At 49.0% G+C, this 21,449-nt stretch overlaps 1 pseudogene; it reads right to left on the bottom strand.

The window, feature by feature from the left end:
- Positions 1 to 7: 7 nt before the first annotated feature.
- Positions 8 to 1,525, bottom strand: LOC146188537 (uncharacterized; annotated as a pseudogene).
- Positions 1,526 to 21,449: the final 19,924 nt, after the last annotated feature.

Below are 21,449 nucleotides of genomic sequence, written 5' to 3'. Positions count from 1 at the left end.
AGTTATGCTAACACCAGGGTTGTTCCGGGTGTATAACCAGTCCGACCTGCCGAAAGAAACAAATGGAAGGAATTAGGAAACGTGTCAATCTTCTTGAACACATATGGAATTACCTCATGAACTGGAACTCGCAGGAGCGTAGAGAGCTCCTTTCTTGCCACGTCTTCTGTATTCTTACCTGCAAAATGAGAAAAATTGGCTAGTACTTTTCGGTAAGATTCATAAAATTTAGATTTTACTTTAAGGGCACCTTTAAAGTGTGCACTAGATAACGCAATATATACAATTAGCCTTTTTTACGAACAAAGTCACAACGAGACTGCCTATTTATACTTGCATGTTCTACTTGTACGGAGTGTGCTGCTGCTTACCGTAGGTGGTGGCAGCAGTTGCAAAGGCTCTCGGCGTAACCATTACATGTGCAAGAGCCTCGAACTCTGCCTCTCTTGTTCTGTGAGCAATGGAGCTTGTAATCCGAAGAATCCTCTCCTGATGCCACCTGATGTAGTATCAAGAACATGCCATTAGTGCCAGGAAGAAAGTTCAGCAACGCATGAAAGCAAATAACAAACCTTTTTACTTTTCCTTGGCCCCTAGTTGTCAGTTCGATTTCGATAATTTCATTTATGCTTTTTTGCACGAACTTCTCATAAAACATTTTCTCGCTGTCCGCCAGCGCAGACAACATGTCACACCTTGTAATTCTGAGAGGCAATGTACTGGTTATTTCCATCATGCCATACATGGCGCGCCCGTTTTCCATATTTGCTCTCATGAGCTCAGAAGCTGCGATACCGGCTACCTCTTCAACTGCACCGGACGACACGGCCCCACATTCTTCGACTGCTTCGCCCTCAATGCACTGCAGCACATCTGTGAAGGCGCACCTAACGTCCGGAAATTGGACATGAACGTCAGACGCGGACAGTGCCTTAAGCACTGGTACAGGCATGGGGCGACCTTGGTGGACGATTCCAATATGTTATTCGATGGATCTCCTCATACAGCATTTATTTTTCTTACCTGGGAAAAGATCCTTAATCTGTTTTTTTGGTATCCAGGGTTGGCCGCGAAGAAGGCTTGAGCCATGCGCACGGTAGGTCTGTACAAGATGTATGCATGGAGTTGTTCACGAACACGGCGAGCGCCGCTGCGTGCTTGCACCATCCTCGGCATCCCGCCTTGCACGTGCAGCTGGCATCAACAATATGTCTTGGCTGCGCAGACAACTGCAAGTGCACAGCACCCGTTTTCACGCTCATGCAACGAATAAATAAAACGTCTCGTGAACTGTGCTTACCGTCAACCGCACGTCGTAATCAACGCACTTCATTTGCGCAATGCATCTTCCGACGACGTCGGACGGCCCTCCCGCACATGAAACTTCTTCTCTCACGCCGTAAACATGGTTCCCGGCGTAGAGGTTGTTGCCGCGCTTGACGCTGCATCTTTTAAAATATTCTTCAATGTTTTAAATTGGCCGGAATCCGCAAAACAACACTCGCGGTTGGCTCCCTGCAGCCATGTCGAAACAGCCGCCACAGCAGCCGGCCAGTAGCGCGGGCAGACAGCAACGACGGGAAAGTGCCCGGCGCAGCCTGGAGGTGGCGCTAGTTGTTCCAAATCAGTGGCGCCCCCATACCAGCGCACGAAGCCATTGCCGATTCTAAATCTTCGTAGAAGCTTTCAACTGCCGGGTCACCATAACTATATGTAGCGGCATAGGCCTCTACAACCCTCAGTTTATACCGCTTGTTACGCATAATTATGATGTCTGCCACCCTCTCTATAATATAGAATTCATCTATATTATCTGCTATATTTTTATTGACAAGGAAACCTACTCCCAGTTCTCGCCTCTCCGGTAAACCTCTATAACCACATCTTACATTGCGCATACTGTGCAAAGTGTAGGCGTTCAATGATAGCGTGGAGGAGTGTGCATATTCGTGGGTGCAATGAGTCCTGTGGACAAATTTTCTAAAATTTGAAGAGCCAAGAATATAGAGATGCTGCTTAAGTACGCAATGCACTTTGCAGAAGAATGCAAAACTGTCGCTAGGAGTGGTAATGAACTTTACTTACGACGACACTTTACTTACGACACACACTGAGCGTTTCAGAGATGTGTGGCCTGTAGGATGGACTGGTAGCACAAGATTATTGCTGGAGTTCTTGGGATGGCAATAATATCATTTATATAAACAATAATAAACATCGGATCAAGGCCAGTTGGTATCTCTGTGAAGAAGATTCAAGCCAGGCACACAGGTGACAGACGTGTTGTTGTTGGGGCTGTAGGAAGAAGGAAAAGAAAATACACGGGCCTGCCACTGGCTCTGTAGCTGAGCAACCTTCGCTGCCTTGTTCAGAGAGAAGAGAGAAAGTAGAGAACAAAGAAAAAGAAGAGGGAGAGAAAGACGCGCGCCGCAACAGCCATCGTCCATCACCTAAGCGGTGGTGGTGGTAAGATCATTTATTAGCTATACAAGGGCCAGGAGATATGTTTGGATTAGCCCATAAGGGACCGGTCCTTACAAACACTAGGTGGAAGTCCCTAGCTTGGACCCCAGTGGCGGTTGCCGCCATTCGGACGCGTCCGACTAAGGCTTGTTGGGCCTGTAAGTCGTGGCAGCCGAGCAGGAATCCTCCCTGGTTGGGTTGGAGATGGGGGAATAGCCGGGTAGGAGGGGCAAGCCCGCACCATGTGATAGATTTCAGTCGACACCGCTGTACAGTGTGGGCAGCTGCCACTAAAGGAGAGCTCAGAATGTTTTAGTGCTGCTGAGCGGAGCAATGTAATGGTGAAAAGGTGAACAAGGAGCCGCCATCCGCCTTTTTAAGGCCTTTACATGGGCTGGGGTAAAGGCGATGACAATTGTGATACTACAGCGTGGTACCTTGACGGTGTAGACTGGATTAAAATCGGGTTCCTGATCGGGTGCGGAGGAAAAAACAACCTGGTGAGAGAGCACGCGGGTGGTTGCGTCTGCTGCCTCGTCTCCTGCCAAACCCTGGTGAGCGGGGGTCCATATAAGGTAACGCAGTGCGGGGTTCGTATCCCGCATGCAATTTGAGTAGATTTGATGGGCTAAGAAAGGCGTCCAGCCTTGTTTGATGCTGCGAAAGGTTCCTCGCGAGTCGGTAATTATGTATACTGAATCGGAGTGTGAGGCCGCGAGAGCAATCGCCACCTTTTCTGAGTGTGTTGTAGTGTGGGCTCTGAAGGTGAGATCCTTAATTGTTTTGCTGTTGTGAACTACAGCGGCCATATACCATCCCCCATAGTGAGGGCTGGAGGCGTTCACGTAGTATACACCTGTTTTGGTGCCATAATGTCGGGCTAGGGCTTCTGCTTATGCCAGGCACCGACCATTATAATCTTCGTGTGACATATTGGCTGGAAGACGTCGCACGCAGAGGGCGCGTCTCCACAGTTCTGGGATGCGAGACCTGTCTCCTACGAGAGTGGTGTGGTCGATATGGAGCCGAGCAAGAAGGCGGTGACCCGACTCTGTTTGCGGTAAACACGTGTACTAGTTTGTAAGGTGCGCCTCCCGGAGCTCCCGGAAAGCATTCACCACCATAAGGGCCATAAAACGGATGTTTGAAGTAGTGATGGGGAGGCCCAGGTTAAGCTTAATAATTTTGCGAAGGATGGCATCAAGAGCGTCCTCCTCTTGTTTCCGTAGGTGGAGATAAGGTGTCGAATAGTGAATCCGACTTGTAATGAAGGTGCTTCGTAAGCCCCCGAGTTTGTTTGAAACCCGGCGGACCATGCGGCCCACCTCGTCCCCCACCTTACGGAGTTTGGCCAATGTAGTATCTGACCGTCTTTTGGATGTAGAGTCTGACTACCCATATCTCGTCAGCTCCGTGGATGGGACCACTGTTTAAAGAAAGAGTGATTTGGGTTGTGCATTTTGGGGAGAGGCGGAGTTGCAGAAATTCCGATTGTTGTGGGGAACAATAAAGACTGCAGCGGCGGGCGTAGCCAACACCACCTAGACATTTAAGGCCTCTCCACGGTTTCGTGACGTCATCGTACTATGACTGCACTGTGGGTTCGGCTTACGTGCCCGCAATACTTTCTCACTCAAATCCACGTGCTGATTATGCCCTTCGAAAGGAAACTTACTTTTTCCAATCGCGTTTTGCTTGCGCAGAGCCTAACTGAATGTTTTTTTGTTCTTGTTTCCTTGAAGGTATAACCAGTTACATTTCGACAAACTATTACTGATTTTATATTGTTACGTGGAAGATATACAGTCCCAAAGCTCTCCGCACAACTAATGTTGATGAGGGCACCGATATCACAACCCTCAGCGTCGTCGTCTTCTCAGAGTCTGTTGCACTTCTTCATCCTCATCACGAACAGCGAATAGAGCTAAGTAGCACTACCCCCCCGCGGGAAAAGCACAGTCCCGGTGCGGTATATGCTGGCCAAATAGAACGTTGATGATAGGGCTTTAGACGGGACACATTCAGTATTTTGGAGATTGGAGCTGTGGACGGGGACTTCGGAACCACAGATTCAACTTCGTAGGCGACGTCAGTCACGGGGCGCAAAACACGGTAAGGGCCAGTGTAACGGGGCAAACGTTTTTCACACAAGCCCATTCGACGCACGGGAACCACATCAAAACGAGAGATCCAGGAGTGTAGTGGACATCACGGTGGCGGCTGTCGTACCGGATCATTTGAGAGTCTTGGGATGCAGAGAGCCTGGCATGAGCTATCCAGGCGGGCATCATGAGCGCGGGTGACGGCATCACTGGTGTAAGTACTGGTGGCGTCTGCCGCGGGTAGAAAGGTGTCGAAGGGTAATAACGGGTGTCGGCCAAAAAATAAATAAAATGGGGAGTATCAAGCGGTAGAATGGACAGGTGAATTGTAGGCGAATGTGACAAAGGGGAGATGAACGTCCCAATCTCGATGGTTGTCAGACACATACATATCCAGCATGTCTGTGAGGGTACGGTTTAGACGTTCCGTGAGGCCGTTGGTCTGGGGGTGATATGCGGTTGGTGAATTTGTGGCGGACGGAGCACGAATGGAGAATTTCGTCAACCACTCGCGACAGGAAACAGCGGCCATGGTCAGTTAGTAGTTCGCGAGGAGCACCATGATGAAGGATTACGTTTTCTAGAAGGAAGTCAGCGATGTCTGTGGCGCAGCTGATCGGGATGGCTCGGGTAATAGCGTACCGAGTAGCGTAATCGGTGGCGACGGCGATCCATTTGTTCCCCGAGGTGGAAACTGGAAAGGGGCCAAGGAGGTCAACGCCTATACGGGAAAACGGGTCAGTTGGTATGGGTATCGGCTGCATATGACCTGAAGGCGAAATTGTGGGCTTCTTTTGACGCTGACACAGTTCACATGCGGCAATGTACTGCTGGAAAGAGAGGTAGAGCCCCGGCCAGTAGAAACGTCGGCGCAGGCTGTCGTTAGCAGGCGGTCGAGGAGTTGGGATATCGATGCAGGAGGAGCTAGCAGCCGTGTTCGGCAGCCAGTCCTAACGGTGAGATACACGCCTCTGTTTCGCCTGCTCGAAACGTCGGCACACCTGTAGCACAGAGTCCACGTTGGAGCAATCCCTGCACAACAGGAGGTTGAAGGCATCGTCGGCAATGCCTTTTACTATGGCCGACTTTATCCTCCTCAGGCATGCCTTGGTCGACTTTGCAGCATAGAGACAGGACGTCTTGGATGTAAGTGAGATAAGATTCCGTAGACGTTTGGGCGCGAGAGGCGAGCGCTTTTTTGGCTGCAATGTGACGGCCAATAGGCTTTCTGAATAGGTCGTGCAGCTTCTGTTTGCAAATATCCCAAGATGTTAGCTCGTCTTCGTGGGTTTCAAACCACACCCGCGTGGTCCAGCCAAGTAAAATATTACATTCGCGAGCATGAGTGTGGCATCCCACCTGTTGTGCTTGCTCACGCGCTCGTATAGGGCTAGCCAGTGGCCTACGTCGACGTCGTCGGTCCCGCAGAAGGTTCCGGGGTCACGGGGGTGGGCCATTACAACAGCAGGTGCGGCGGCTGTAGAGGTAGAGGCGTCGGTAGTCATCGTGGTGGTTCCGATGTGGCGGCTGCTGCGGAGATCCAGCTTGTGACAGGGGATCGAATTGATTCACCTCCACCAAGAGATGTTACTTGGAAGATTTACAGTCCCAAAGCTGTCCGCACAACTAATGTTGATGAGGGCACCGATTTCACAATACTCAGCGCCGTCGTCTTCTCCGAGTCTGTCGCATTTCTTCATCCTCATCACGAACAGCGAATACAGCTAAGTAACAATATCAATGCTCGGATGTAGGAAGATACCTTCGTTATTTTTTTATTTAAAAAAAACAATGCCAGGGACTTTCTAAAATTGCATTTTATTTTCAGAAGAGAAACACGAGCCAGTAGGAGGCAATCAAAATTGTTTTACCACTTAATCATAGAATGCAATAAGCAAAGACAACCAGAAATTGCTCAGCAAACACAAAAATGATGCAGTATATAGAAATAAAACACAAACAGCAACAATAAAAATACAACAACAAATAATGAACAAAAACAGTCACAAGCAAATAGAGTAGTCAGTTCTTCAATGCCTTCAAGTTTCGCTCTCTTTCTTTTGCAGCCTTTTCAACAATGAGTTCATCATTTTTTCTTTTGCAAAGGTTATTTAGAAGAGTATTTGCTGCTGCACTTAGCACATAGTGCACTACCAACTGTGGAGTGTGCCCATTCTCACGCGCATCAAAGTCAACGCCGTCATTTATCACATCATGTGTGAGTGCCAAGAGAGCCTTCTTTTGAATTGGTATTGCATAATATTGTGTTGCATGCTGTTCACTCCTCAGTTTATCAGGCACTATTTCTGCAGTAAGAACGGCATTTACTATTGAAGGCTGAGGAAACTTGAGACCCCCACGGGTAACGATCTTGGCTAATTCTCCACCTTTAACTTCAATGTTATCTTCTACCATGCGATCCTCAATTTTGCCTCAAGGACTTTGCCCGCTTTTGAGTCCACATGCCAGAAGTCAGAATACCTGACTCTGAAGTGCCGTTCGCAGACCTGTAAAGCCAAATACGTTCGGCGTATTTAAGATGGCCAATTCCATGAGTGAAACAGCAAATTCGATACTGACTAGCGTAGTGCAATATGTCAACATAACAACGTCGCTGAATAAATATCACGCTCTTTCGACTTGCCACTGAGCGCTTTCTGGGTTCAACATCAGCACGTGGAATGGCTTTCAACCCCGCCTCCTTTTGTCAGGATCAGCTGGGAAAGTGAAGACGTGCAAAGCCTTCTCTCCATTGTAATTCCCGCGGTAGCCGGGAACACAAGTGTCCTGGCATTTTTACAAATGGCTCAGGAACTGTCATACGCACATATCACTTTCACAAATGTTTTCCAGGATTGCCCTATGCGTATTCGTAGCCGGCAACGAAGCTTCACCAAATGACAAAAAACGACGGAAGAACAGCAGATAACGGACGTGTAGCAAATGTGTGAACACGACGATGGCGATGTCTACAGCAATGACGATGTCCCCGCTGAAATGATTTCTTTGAAGAGTTTACAAGAAAAGTACACAAATGTGGGGAAGAAGAAGAAGCCGACGGGAGTGGACGCACTTCCATTGGGCTCGGCTAACAAGAAAGGAAATTGTGTGGAAATCCAACAAATCCTGGAAAGTCCTGGAAAGTTTGTTTCGAGGACCTTCCTGAAGTCATCCGGAATTCACCGAGACCTTTCTCAAACCCGTGAGTGTTTTATTGGACATCGAAATGGGCTTTTGAAGCTCCTCGATGGCGGCCTTGCTGGGCGATGCGAGGCCTAGTAATGCCGACCCAGAGCGCATGGATACCTTAGACCAAGGCGAAGCGGAATCTAGTGGTTTGTGTTCAACAACCGCTAACCCAGCTCGCTCTGCTAAACACCAGGGAATGGAATTAGACGTCCAAATACAAACTTTTCAGGACATGGAAGAGGGTCGTGCCTGGACGCCGGATGACTTTTACTCCAACTGGCACGTAAACATATGCAAGAAGAATCGCAAAGGTTAGCAAGAGGCGAACAAGTCGTGATCGCAGGAAAGATCTATGCTCCCCCGACGCACTTGCTGCAGACCGTCGTGAAACCGAAGAAAACGATAGCATCGCAAGTACAGCCTGCTATGGATCAAACAACTTCGCAGAAGAGGAGGAAATTACCAAGCCTTCCTAAAACTGACTATAAGGTGATAATAAAACCCAAGAAAGGCATAGAAGTCAGAAAATTCGTTCCTACCCAGTTCTCAAGAGCCATCGTGGCTGCCTGCAACAGCCCAGCATTGTGCGACTTCTCCAAATGTATTGTGAGACCCCGCACAGGATCGAACATCATCATAGTCAGCACTCCTTACGACGAGACTGCGGACGCCATACGGCACATCAAGAGTCTGACTTTGAAAAACAAGGCTTACGAAGTCAACGTCTACCTGGCGGCGCCTAAGGACGTCATCAAGAGGAGTTATTCATGGAGTGGATCCAAACACACCATCAGAGGAGCTTCTATCAAACATCCGACTACGCACACAAGGGGTCGAGATCGTTCAAGCACGAATGTTGGGAAAGTCTCGCACGGCAGTGCTAACATTCATAGGCCCCATTCTCCCCCGCTACGTCATATATTACGGGGGAGAGACGGCATGTTACCCATATCGACCAACCCAACAGATCTGCCAAGACTGTCTCAAGGCAGGCCACAGAGCGGATGTCTGCCCAACACCCAATGCCAAAGTATGTCGGAACTACGGCCTTCATGAACCAGAGGAAAACCACACCTGTGAAGCCAAGTGCGTGGCCTGCCAGGGAAACTACTCAACGGGAGACAAGGCCTGCAAGCAGCGCCTCAGGGCACATATCGGACGTTATAACAACAAAGCTAAACAAACCAATAACAATCAGCAACAGATGCCCCCAAGCAGCACGTCAGCCAGAGAGATCAGCAGATCAAGCCGATGGAGCGCCGCTGGTTTTAATCGGAGGAGGAGGAACAGCAGCTGGCAGAGAAACAGAGCCCCCAGTCCCGATCGAGATCCAAGGGACGGGACTTGACAGCCTACTACTATTCCCAACAGAAGACACATCAGATTAGGCCCAACCAGCAGGGACCACCAGAAGCGATAGGGGCGACGCCAGACAAGCTAGAGCACGACACCAAAAGGGTAAGCTGAGCTCAGGTTGCCTCTCCCACTGCTCTAAACGGCTATGGTCCATGCCAGGATTGCACTAGGCTCGAAGAGCAAAATAGACAACTGAAAATCAAACTATCAGAACAGCAGAAACGCCTTAATAAGGTAGAACAACAGCTACAACTCCTACAAATGGGTCAGAAGTAAACTGCCCCCAACCCTCATCAATAGTACCGGTACAGCCATAACGGGTAAAAAATGCTGTAAACATCTCCGCATCTCAAACTCAACAGGCGAGTGTACTACAAACGCAATGGCAGAAACCGCTTACACAAACTCTTGGACTTCACACTCAAGAAAACGCACCCCACCCCTCTCCTAGGACCCTACGGCGACAGGCTGGAACACCTACGGTTAGAAAGAAGAATTTTCTCACCACCGCACAAACAAATTCCTTCCTCGGACGCTATAGACTGGAGAAAAATACAAACACATTCCCTCATCTTCACATTTTAAATAAGATAAGCCCAACAAAATACACGAGTCACTGTACTCGGTGGGGTGCAAGCCCCACACTCTATCACATCTCTTGGGAATGCCAGGACAAACCTGACCCAACGTTGCTAGTGTCATGCCCGACACACGAGCAGTGCGAGGCGGCCCTGACAAGCGACAACCTGGACCAGCAAGTCTGGATTATCCAGCTAGTCCGCAAGTCAGCTGCTGCCAGCGGAGCCCTGGACTAGGGGCACCGACCACCCAGCTCCTGCGAATTCTTAATGATTATTATTTAAAAGTTTTCTCTCTCTCTCTCTCTCCCTACACAAATGTAGCTTTTACAAATTGTACAATTTAAAAAAAATGCGAACGAAATTTTCTGCATTGTACGAAATATTTTTGCGTCTTCTATAATTGTCAAATTTATTATTTTCAATTTTTTATACAATCGTTCGCCTCAGGGTACTCCGCATTTCAACGGTTTGACACTGCGCGGGAGAAGAATGGCGTCCGCGGCCGCCTGGTGGAGCTGCCGCGGCGGTCGGCGGTGATTGCTCCCGCCGCCTAGTGCGGTGACGTCACGCGTCAGAGGAAAAATTGTGGAGAGGCCTTAAAAGTTTGGGTGATGTTGGCGTAGCGGTCTACTAACATTGCCTCTATTTACAGGCTGGTTTCAATGTCCCCTATGCTGCCATGCGTGGCCCACAGGGTGACGTGATCGGCATACAGGGCGTGCTGCACACCAGCGACACCATCGAGCTAGGTAGACAGGTGCATCATAGCCAATTTGAAGAGCACCGGGGAAAGCACCGCGCCTTGGGGGTTTCCCCGCGTGCCGAGTCGATAAGGACCATGCTCCTTATCGTGGATGCGAATGCAGGATTGACGATCCGCGAGGATTTCTTTTATGTATTATAATGTGTTGAGGCCACAGTCAGTCTGGCGTAGGGTAGTGAGTATGACATCATGTGTTACGTTATCAAATGCCCCTTTGAGATCTAAGGCGAGTACTACCCGGTCATTATGCGGGTATTCGAGTGGGTCAAGGACTACCCGATGCGTTGCAGGAGGACATCTTGAGCCGATCTGTGTGGGTGGAATCCGAAAATTGTGCCCCCGTTTTTCTTCAAGATATTCAGATAACCGGTCCCGCATCCTCGTCTCCATCAGTTTGCCTACACAGGAGGTGAGCGAGACGGGGCGGAGGTTATCTGTGTCAATTCGTTTGCCTGATTTAGGGATAAAGGTTACCAGAGCGGTTTTCCAGTCGCTTGATAGGGGGGTGTCCCCGCGCCAAATTACATTGATTTAGTCTAGGAGGGACTGGTATGCCGAGTTGGGCAGGTTCGTCAAAAGCTTGACGGTCACGTTATTCCTTCCCGGGGCGGCACCCCGTTTTATTTTGGTAAGAGCCGCCCGCAGATCATGGAGCTGAAAAACTTGATCTAGCTCTGTGTTCTCTCTGCCTGCATAAGAATGTGCTGATCCACGGGGGTCTTGGGCTGTACGCAGATGCTGGTCCCGGAGTTTCTGTGCCAGTTGAGTCATGTTATCAGAGAAAGTGTACATGGCTCTCTGCAAATGTTTCTCTGTTTCGGTTCGTGTTTGGGTTGACTCGATGAGGGCTCGAAAAAGGCGCCATGTCCATCCATGTCCGTGACCACCTTTGAAAGCTGAATCTGTGTTTCATGCGAGCGAAGGTATATCAGCAGCTGTTGGGACCATGCTGAGTAGCTCTACTTGGAAATGAGTGTGTTATCAAGTGAGTCAAAGTTTTGCCTAAATTTTGTCTAATCTGGGATACGGGCTTGTGTTGTGGGGCGTTCGAGCAGGCGTGTGTGTATTTCAATGTTATGGATGCAGTAGTCACTACCGAGGGTTTCCTCGGTGTTGAGCCAGTCTGCGTGTCTTATGTTGCGAGTGAAGGTTAAGTCCGGACACGTATCCCGTGTCACGGAGTTTCCTAGCCGTGTTGGGTGAACGGGGTCAGTGTGGAGGGTGAGGCCCAACGTGAACGCAAGTTCCACCAGCTTACGTCCGCGCGACTCCTCCTTGCTATACTCCGACAGCTGACTGGGAGCGTTAAAGGCTCCCGCGATCAGGAGAGGACCACGACCCGCTACTCTGAGCGCACGGCTGAAGAGATCCGCAAATGTCACTCGCTTGAGTTTGTGAGAGCAGTACACGTTGAACAAGCAATGGTGAGTTCCTGCGGCGGAGTGGTAGGATGGTCATCACTACATAGGAGGATGAGGAAAACTTTATGCGAGGAATTCGATGCACGGAGGCCTCCTGGGTCTCCGCACGACCCCACTCACGATCTAAACATTCATGTGATGTTGAGCCATGATGTATGCGGCCCGGCTGACGGCGATCTTCTGCCTGGCCGGGTCTGCTGACCGCAGTGAGGTCTCCCAGTCCACCCAGGTTCGGAGAGGCACCGGCCCGGCGGGGAGAGGAGACGCCGGGTAGAATAAGAGGAATGTGGGTAAGGGTGGCCTTGGGGGTTGAGCACAAAGTGCATATGGGGGATACCGGCTGAAATTTAGAAAGTAGAGCTTGTGTCTGCAGTGCTCGTGGCTGCAGGCGGCGCCAGATTGACTGTTCTATGGTTCTAAGGGATAGGTGGGGTAACTAATAGATGAGGCGTTCAGCGCGAGAGTTTGCAGTAAACCCAGCAAACGAGTGCATATGCTTTTGAGAAATCCCCCACAATGTCCGCCTTTGCCCGGTTTCTAGACCCTCGGGCTATGGAGTCGGCGGCCTCGTCGCCGGGAATTCCCGAGTGCGCAGGCACCCAGGTGAGCTCAACCCTTCGGGGGAGGGGGGGTGCGAATATGCAGTCGGCAGTGCGTCGAAAATGAATACGGCTCCTGGCAGAATTTAGAATGGCAGTTGTTGAATCACTAAGTACATAACTGGCATCTGTGTATGCCAGAGCAATAGCTATAGCGGTCTCCTCGGCTTCCTCAGGGGTGGTGGCTGAAGGAAGCTCGGAAGTTAGGGGTGAAATGTTTGGGTTGTGTACAACCGACGTGTCTCCGTTCTCATCGCAGGCGGCATCCACCCAAAATGTATCGGGCTCATTCCCGTACCATTTATGGAGCGCTGCCACGGGCGCCTTCCTGCGACGTTGGTCACGGTAGGGGTGCATGTTCCCTGGTAATGGTGTGGCATAGATTGAGGTGTGAATGTGGGTAGGGAGTCTTCTTAGGGATGCATTGTTTGCGGGAATAGTGATACCAAGCTTACTCAGTATGTGTCGTCCGGTAGTTGTAGCGGCCAATCTGACGTATCGTGCTTGTAAGTGGGCGTGTCGAAGTTCATGTATTGTGTTATAGACTCCGAGTTTGAGCAGTCTCTCGTTGCTAGTGAGTTTCGGTAATTTAAGTGCTGTCCTTGTTGCTTGTCGAATTAGGGAGTCTATTTACACAACCTAACTGAATGATAGTTTGATGTGTGTTGTAGCATAAATAATTCGGCTGAGGTTATAGGCGTGCACTACGCGAAGCGTGTCCTCCTCTTGGAGAACATGTGAGCGTCCCGTCACTCATTTTATCAGTTGCGTGGTATTTGCAACGGCCTTTTTGAGCCGCTTAATTGTATCTACGTTTTTCCATCCTGTTGCTGGTATAGTCCTATAATGCGGATGGTATGAGCCTGTGGTACCTCTCTTCCCTGAATTCGAATTTTTATGGTGCTTTGGTAGGCCTCTCCTTTAAGGGGTATAAATAATAATTCCGATTTTTTTCTGGCCAGCACTAGTCCGATTGTTGCGGTGAGCTTAGTTATCGTATCTGCTGCCGTTTGTAACATATCTTCGATTTGACCGTCTGATCCGTATGTTGTGCAAAGTGTAATGTCATCGACGTATAGAGGGTGACTAAGGTGATGGATTTTCTGTGCTTCTGTGGTTAAGGGGATAAGGGTGACGTTGAACAGAAAGGGGGAAAGAATGGAGCCTAGCGGTGTGCCCATATTGCCAAGTGTGTACAGTGAGGTGTGGAGCTTGTCGATGTGAAGCGTAGCCTTCCTGTGCTGGAGAAAGGCTCTTATGTTTTTGTAGACCTTAGGACCAGTTTGAATGTTCGTGCGTGCCTGTAGGATTGCTGTGTGTTGCACATTATCAAAAGCTTTTTTTGAGATCTATAGCTAGGGTTGCCTTAGTGTGCGTTGGTATATGTTGGTCAAGCACTGCTGACGCACGATGCAGCATAGTGTCCTGCGTAGATATACGGGGCCTGAAACCGACCATGGAGTGCGGGTATTGGTCCGTGTCATTCATGTACGCAGTTAGCCGAGCTAGTATAACCGGTTCGAAGAGTCTTCCTAAGTTGGAGGTGGGCGATATTGGGCGCATATTTGCCGGGCAAATTGGCTTATCGGGTTTTGGTATGACAATTACTTTCCCGTGTGCCCATTCTGCTTGGAGTGTCCCCTTTTCCTAGTGTTTCTTATAGAGGTCCGTGTGTTGCTCCAATGATTTATCATCTAGATTTCTTAGCGCCGCATTTCTAGATATCTGACACTTCGGCTGCTCTCTTCGCTTTTCTCCAATAACGTCTCTTCTGCAGACTTCTTTGCCTGATCGCTGTGTTTTCCGGATCATTAGAAGCAGCCAGTCTTCTGCCACACGTCGATCGTGAGGCGGTTCATGCCTTTATCATTGCTCAGCTGTATGGCGTGGCTCTGGCTGAACACCGGCGTTCTGCGCAGAGCCTACATGCGATTGGCACATGCGATGGCGGCAGACATTTTCCTGGTCCACTCAATCACGGTGTGTGGCATCACGGAAAGATCTCTCGGGCCTGAAGTGTGTAGGAGGTTTTGGCACACCTACTATATTTGGTGTGCTTCTTCCTCTTCGAAAACCGGCGACGGCGGCAGAGCGCGGCGAATTTGTGGGAGTCCTCCGCTGAGGCGCGAGTGCGCAGTGCGGCAACTATCATCATCCTCCACTCTGTGGAGGCGAATCTGCTAGGATGCCGCTGGGATGCCACTGGCATCGTCATCCTTGCAGCTGCATGCACGGCGTACACTAATGTCTGCACTCGTCCTTTTTACGCAGGTCGCATCGCGCGCGCTCTCAAGGTAATGGGACACACGCGCCGCATTCATTATTAATTTAAACAGCGCAAACAAGAAGGCGAAGGACAAGATAAAAGGACGGAACAACTTGGAAAGTGGCGAGAACGAAATATTTCTAGTCTTACATTGCCATTCATCTGAAACAATGAAGAAGAAGAAGCAGTGTACTCCTAGGTTTGACCAGGTTAGCATTTTGTATCGCCACAACGGAAAGATAACGAGAGAGATAGTTGAATCATATTTTATTTCAACGGACAATACGTTTCTTCTCTTGCTCTTTCAAGTAAAGGAGGAGGAGGCGAAAACATTTATTTACGATTATATGATTTGAGAAGGGAGATGCGTTTCGTTGTGGAGCTGAGTGGCAAACCCTAATCCGGGACGCCATTGGTCTCCGCCACTGATCGGGCTCTCTGGACCAGGACACGCTGGGCCTCCAGGTCCGAGCTGGACAGGGCCGCCTCCCAGCCCTCCCTAGTTGGCTGTTTTATTGATTTTAGTTTTGTATTTTGTTGCAGGCCCACACCATGTGGTATAAGTCAGCATACTGCCCGCAGAATTTGCAACTACCCGTGAATGTCGGGTCCATGTGTTTTGGTATGGCGGGATTTAGAAAACACCCGGTTTGGAGCCGTCTAAGGTGGCACTCCTCAGATCTGTCGAGACCTTTGGCTGGTCCCGGGCGTGCCCTCTTGCAGAGGCGTAAATATTTTGTAATGTCCGCATAAGTTATGAGCGGGATTTGTATGGCTGCCTCGGTAGAACCGGAGGATTGAGCGGAACTCCAGAAAGGAACGCTCGGGCAGCCGCGTGAGTGGTCTCGTTCCCGGGCACCTACATAATCTCTTTTTTTACTAGTTGCCGAATCTGAATTTTTTTGTATGTGCCAATATTATTCTGCGGGTAAGTGGGGCTATCCTACCTCGCATGTAATTTCGGCAGGCCTGTTGCGAGTCCGACATTATGTAGGCTACGTCGCTTAGGGTGGCGGCAAGTGCAATCGCCACTTTCTACAACATAAGCGCGTCGTTAGTTTTTACTGAGAGCCCGTTCACCTGCTTTCCTTCGTGCACAACAGCAATGGTGCAGATGCCATCCTCACTGCAATCCGCTGAATCTACGTAATATGTGCCTATCTTACTGCCGTAGTTGGTTTCTGTAAATTTTGCCCTGGGCTTCACGCCTCCCCTAATTAAACTCCAAATTCACGTTTTTGGGGAGCGGCTTAACCGTGAAAGTATTTTTTCACACTTCCGGGATGTCCACTCTGTTTTCTGTGGTGGGGAGAAGCCTTGGATTGAGGTCTCGGAGGGCTTGCCTGCCGGTGCTGGTCACCGACAGCCTAGCAATTTGGCTTGTTCTGTGGGCATCAATCAGCTCCCCTATTGTATTATGGATCTCAGGTTGGAGCAGGCGCTCTGCAGACGCTCTGGCCGTTAGTCATAGAGCCTTTTTTACCGCCGACCGAATCATCGAGTCGAGCGTGCCAGGGTCACTCTTCCTAAGCTTGAGGTAGGGCGCCACATACACCACACGACTAACGACGAACGCCTGAATCAAGGGAACGGTTTCTTTTTCAAGAGGTCCACCGTGCTTGGCGAATATTCTGCCAATCATCCTACTAATTTGTTCGCAGGTGGACTTTAATTTTTTCAGTGCTGTGGTATTGTTACCCCGGTTATCAATTTGCAATCCTAATACCCGAAGTGTGCTCACCTTTGGTATCGGAATGCCGTTTACTTAAATGTGTATGTATTGTTCTGGGTCTTTATGCTTTGCAATCTGCAAAAGTTCACATTTATTCGGAGCGCACTCTAGACCACATTCCCGAGCGTAGTTTTCTACTACCGAGGCGGCCTCTTGGAGGGCCTCCTCCATCTGTCCTAGGTTGCCCCGGGACGACCAGGTGGTAATGTCATCCGCATAGATGGCGTGGCGTATGCCATCCACAGCGTTAAGCCTCTCTGGGAGGCCTATGAGGGCAACGTTAAAGAGCAGCGGAGAGAGAATAGCTCCTTGAGGCGTTCCGAATTTTTCATTGCCCAATCTGATATAAGATTTCCGATTTTCTAAGAAGTTCTTTATGTTGCTAAATGTTTTCCCGCCGCCATTGGTGACGTTTAAATTTTTCAGAATTCTACGGTGTTTAACGTTGACAAAGACCCCCTTCAGATCCAGGGCCAAAATAGCCCTGTCTCCTGAAATACCGAAAGGGGGATCAATGACTTTCCTACTGATTTGGAGCAGTTCATCCTGCGTTGATAAATGTGGTCGGAAGCTGAACATAGAGGGCGGCAGCAGCTCGTGCTGTTCCAAATAATCGGACATCCTGTGCCTCACTACCGTCTCCATCAGCTTACCGTCGCAGGACGTGAGAGAGATTGGTCTTAAATTTTCTGTGTTTATCTTTTTGCCGGGCTTGGGGATGAACGTCACTACGGATGTTTTCCAATCATTTGGTAGCGCTCCCGAGTCCCAGCAATCATTATTGTAGGTCGTAAAATCTTGTAGAGTTTGATTGTTGAGGTTGGCCAGAAGACCGACCGTTATCGGGTCTCCCAGTGTTATTCTTCGCCTCATACTCATTAATGCGGTTTTAATTGTCGCGACGGGAATACTGCATCTAATTTTGGGTATCTCCAGTGTATGTTCTATATTGCTCATCTTCGTCTACGGTCATACATAAGTATCTCTCTTTTAGTTTGTCGGCGAGCTGTTCGTCCGTGCCCTTTTGAAGTTCCTGCTCTGTTCGCCTTTTGATTTATTAGGTTCAATCAGGCACCTGAGAAGGCTCCATGTACTTTTCGTGCTGAGTGTGCCTCGTAGGGAATCGCATCTGGATATCCAGTTGGTTTTTGCTAGAGACCACGCGTATGTTTCCGCCTTTTTGGTTATCTGGGCAATTCTAATTTTAAGCTTACAGTTGTGTTTCTGTTTTTTCCATCTCTTAGTAAAAGATCTCCTGGCTTCCCACAAGTGTAGGAGTTGGTTATCTTCAGTGGTCTGGACTTTGCGCGCGAAACGGTTCTTGTTTTGTATTAGCGATTTGGCCCTATCCTCATATTTTGATGCGTCCGCACCGAGTGCTGGGGTTGCCACTTCCCTGAACTTCGTCCAATCGATGACGCAAGCTGCTCCCCTCTTTTTCCGAATTTTATTTGAACTTAATTCAATTTTTAGGATGCAGTGATCGCTCCCGAGAGTTTCTTCTGTATTGTGCCGTTCGTAATTTTTAGCGTTCCGGACTAGCAAAAGGTCCGGTCACGTGTCTCGGGAGACGCTATTTCCTATTCTAGTAGGGTACAGCTGGTCCGTGAGAGTGTTAGTGCCGCGTCGGCTATGGCCGCGGCTAATTTCCTCCCTTTTGCGTCCTCCTAATGTATCCCCATTGGTAGCTCTGCGCGTTAAAGTCCTCAACCACCACTAAAGGCGATCCGCTGGATATACGCATCGCCTTGAGGAAGATTTCGTCAAAAGTGGCTTGGCGTTGTTGCGGCCTGCTATATATGTTTAGAATAAATGCACTTTTGCTTGACTGTTTGTTTGGTAAGAATTGAATAAATGTATGATCAATTTCTTCTCTGAACTCGAAATCTATTATCATGGCGTGGCGGTGCACTCTTTGTGCACAAGAATGCAGTTGGACGGATTCATTTGTTGGGTACTTTATGACCTGACTTTGGCTTCTGTACCTACATCTTGCAAAGCAATTATTTCTGGCGTTATGTCTTACGCTTCTATGTATTGCTGTAGCGCTTCTCTTTTTCTCTTAAATCCACTGCAATTCCATTGCACGATTTGTAATTTTTGTTTGTCGCGTTCAGCCATGCTGAATGAGTACTACGTGGATGGTGCTTTGTGGCCGTCCTTCTTTTGAGGTTCTTCCTATATTATGCGTTTCCTGCTCTTATTCCCGGATATTTTAGTCATTTTTGCTCGAGGACCTTCCGCCATTTTCTGCAACCTCCTGTCAATTTTGACTTCATACGACTGGAGCTTGTAGAGAATTGGTGCAACCGAGGCTTGAATGCTCTTTGTGACTGCCTCCTGAATGTATTGTTCTGTACTTAAAATCATTTCCCCAACTTTCTCTTCCATTTTATACTCGATCTTTTGTTCCAGATTTTGCTCGACGTGAAGTATCGCGCTTCGCTCTTCTGTTTCAGGCTTTGAACAATTTGAGCCAACCTCTCTTCAAATTTGTGCTCCAGTCTCGCTTCTAGTTCCTTGTTTTCCTATCTAACGATTTCTCTAACCTCCTGATCAGTTAGAAAATCAACTTTGTAGTCGTTCGCCTTATTTTGCGCTGGCGACGTGGAAAGGTTTGGACATTCCTCGTCCATCCCCTCTTTCAAAGAAGGAGCGACAGTCGCTATGGGTTTTTTACACTGGCTGCTCATGGCGTTCAGCGCTTCATTTACCTTTTGCAATTCCTGTTTAATTCTCAAATTTTCGGCCCTAAGTATTTGATCAGCCAACGAGGGAAGGGGGGAAATAGCAACTTTAGCCCAGCTCTCCTTGTCATTGGCGATGGCATTGGCTACGGCGGCAGCAGCAGCCGGCGTCCTCTGGCTTGTTCTGTTCGTGGCTGCTGGACGCTTGCCTTCTCATCCTTTCGCTCCTGCAGGTAGGGGAAAATTCTTGAGTTGGTTGCCGCTGTTGTCACGGTTGAACTTGCGCCCTCTTCTAGCCGCACCGCCGGTAGTATTGCGGTTAGTATATCTGTATTTTCTGAAGCACTGCTTGGAGCCCGTGAGGTGGGACTCTCCGCAGATTAGGCACAGAGGTTTTCATTCATGTCCATCTTCTGGGCTGGTCTTGCCCCAGGCATGGCAGTAGTTTGTTTCTGGATTCGGGCAAACGTCTGCCCTGTGTCTGACGACGCCACATCGGGCGCAGGACGGGTTAGTCTTCCGGTAGATACGCACCGGAATGGTTTCGTCCCTGTAGAGCACGTGGAAAGGCACTGTGCGTCCCTCGAATGTAACCACTGCTGCTTTGGACATGCCAAGTTTGCGCATGCCGACAACTTTGACCTCAGGCGTGTGGATGGCTTCGGAAATATCTTTGTCTGTAATACGGGATCCACCTGGATAGCTCCACGGCAAGAGTCTTCGGATGGTTTGAGTTGAGTTTGAACCCCACATTTCTTGCCGTCAATGGTCAAGCTTTCAATAGCGGGCACTTGTCTTATGTAAAGAGGATTATGGACGCCTATTATTACAATGTTTTGATCCCAGGCAGGCCATTTGGATAGCTCTTTCGCAGCTTGAGGGATCCCTGTTGCGGCGTAGACGGCTTCTCCCATTTTGTTGCTTCCTTTGCTTGCTTCTTGTTGTTTTGCTTGCTGGTTCTAAGTTGAGCGTGTCTCTAGGCTTGATTATAATCACGGAGTCTTTTCTCCCAAACTTTGAAACGACCGCTGGTTTCCATTGCTGGCGAGGTGGCGACGCCGGTTGCTGAAGCAAAAAGATGTCTTGTTTCAGCGATTTTTTGTGCAGCAGGTGAACCCAGGGGTCGTTTCACGTGATTGTTTCGTTTTCGTCATATTTGTTTTTATCGGGCCCTTGGAGTGAAGGCTTTTAGGCATAGTTGTGAGTCAGCGCTTGTACTGTGGCTTGTCCTTTGTCTTCTTGTTCGAGCTGTTTAAATTAATAATGAATGTCTACCAACTCGCCCAACAAAGTGTCTTGACACGCGATACACACGGCGATACCCGCTCTTTAGCTAGCTGATTGAATCAATCGCTTCAAAAGTTTAGAGAGCTGTGTTGAATCTGCAGTACGGAAATGCGAAAGCTTGAGCGCTGTAGCTGCATACGGTGACCACGAGACGCGAGAGTTTCACCATGAGGTCAGTGAACCTTTCGCCTTTTGTATGCCGCTAGGTCGGTTGATTCGGCGAGTAGTAAGGCATCATGCTGGAATAAGTGAGTCGCATACCATGAAGCAGGCACAAGCTTTTTAATAAATAATATATTTTAATAATAATTATATTTAGTTCACAGGACAAGAAACTTGCAGTATCGGTCACACGTATTATGTGGACACTTGAGCCCGGCCGAAAGAAAAGCGAGGGAGATGGGATTGAAAGCGAAACGAAAGGAATAGGGTTGATACACAGGAATACCTCATTTTCAGATGTGAAGTTAAATGAGAGATTTGTTGGGGCGTTGATATCGTGTAACCATTTAAGATTCTTCTGATGCTGATTCAAGTCCGGTTTGAGAGAAACATTAGAAACGGAGGTCAATGTCTTGCTATAGAACACTGTCAACATCTTCGAACGACCCGCGGGTACAGCAGAGTGCGATATTGTCTGACTAAAATATAGAGTACTAATTGTAGTAATAACTTTATTCAAACAAAGGAGTTTGGGGCATGTGTGCCCCTGCGCCCCCGCATGGCCCCACTACCCTCAAACGTTCATGTTGATATGGTTCATGACGTCAGCAGGGCAGTCTGTGGTGATCTTCTGCCGAACTGGTTCCTCTGAATGCAGTAGGGATTCCCAGCCCTCCTATGTGGTGAGGTGCTTCAGATCCAGCGGGAAAGAATCCGTCGGGCATTGGAACAAGATGTGAGTGAGAGTGGTGGTGCGGTTGTTGCAAAGGGTGAAGGAGGGATCGGTGAGGGTGTGGTGGTAGCGAGACATACTATAAGGGGATGGGAGTGCGTTCGTCTG

Source organism: Amblyomma maculatum, chromosome 5 (genome assembly GCF_055883805.1).
Source record: "Amblyomma maculatum isolate TAMU_Amacu chromosome 5, ASM5588380v1, whole genome shotgun sequence".
NCBI classification, from domain to species: Eukaryota; Metazoa; Arthropoda; class Arachnida; order Ixodida; family Ixodidae; genus Amblyomma; species Amblyomma maculatum.
Note: the sequence above shows the minus strand (reverse complement) of the source record. Positions and strands in the feature narration are given on the sequence as shown.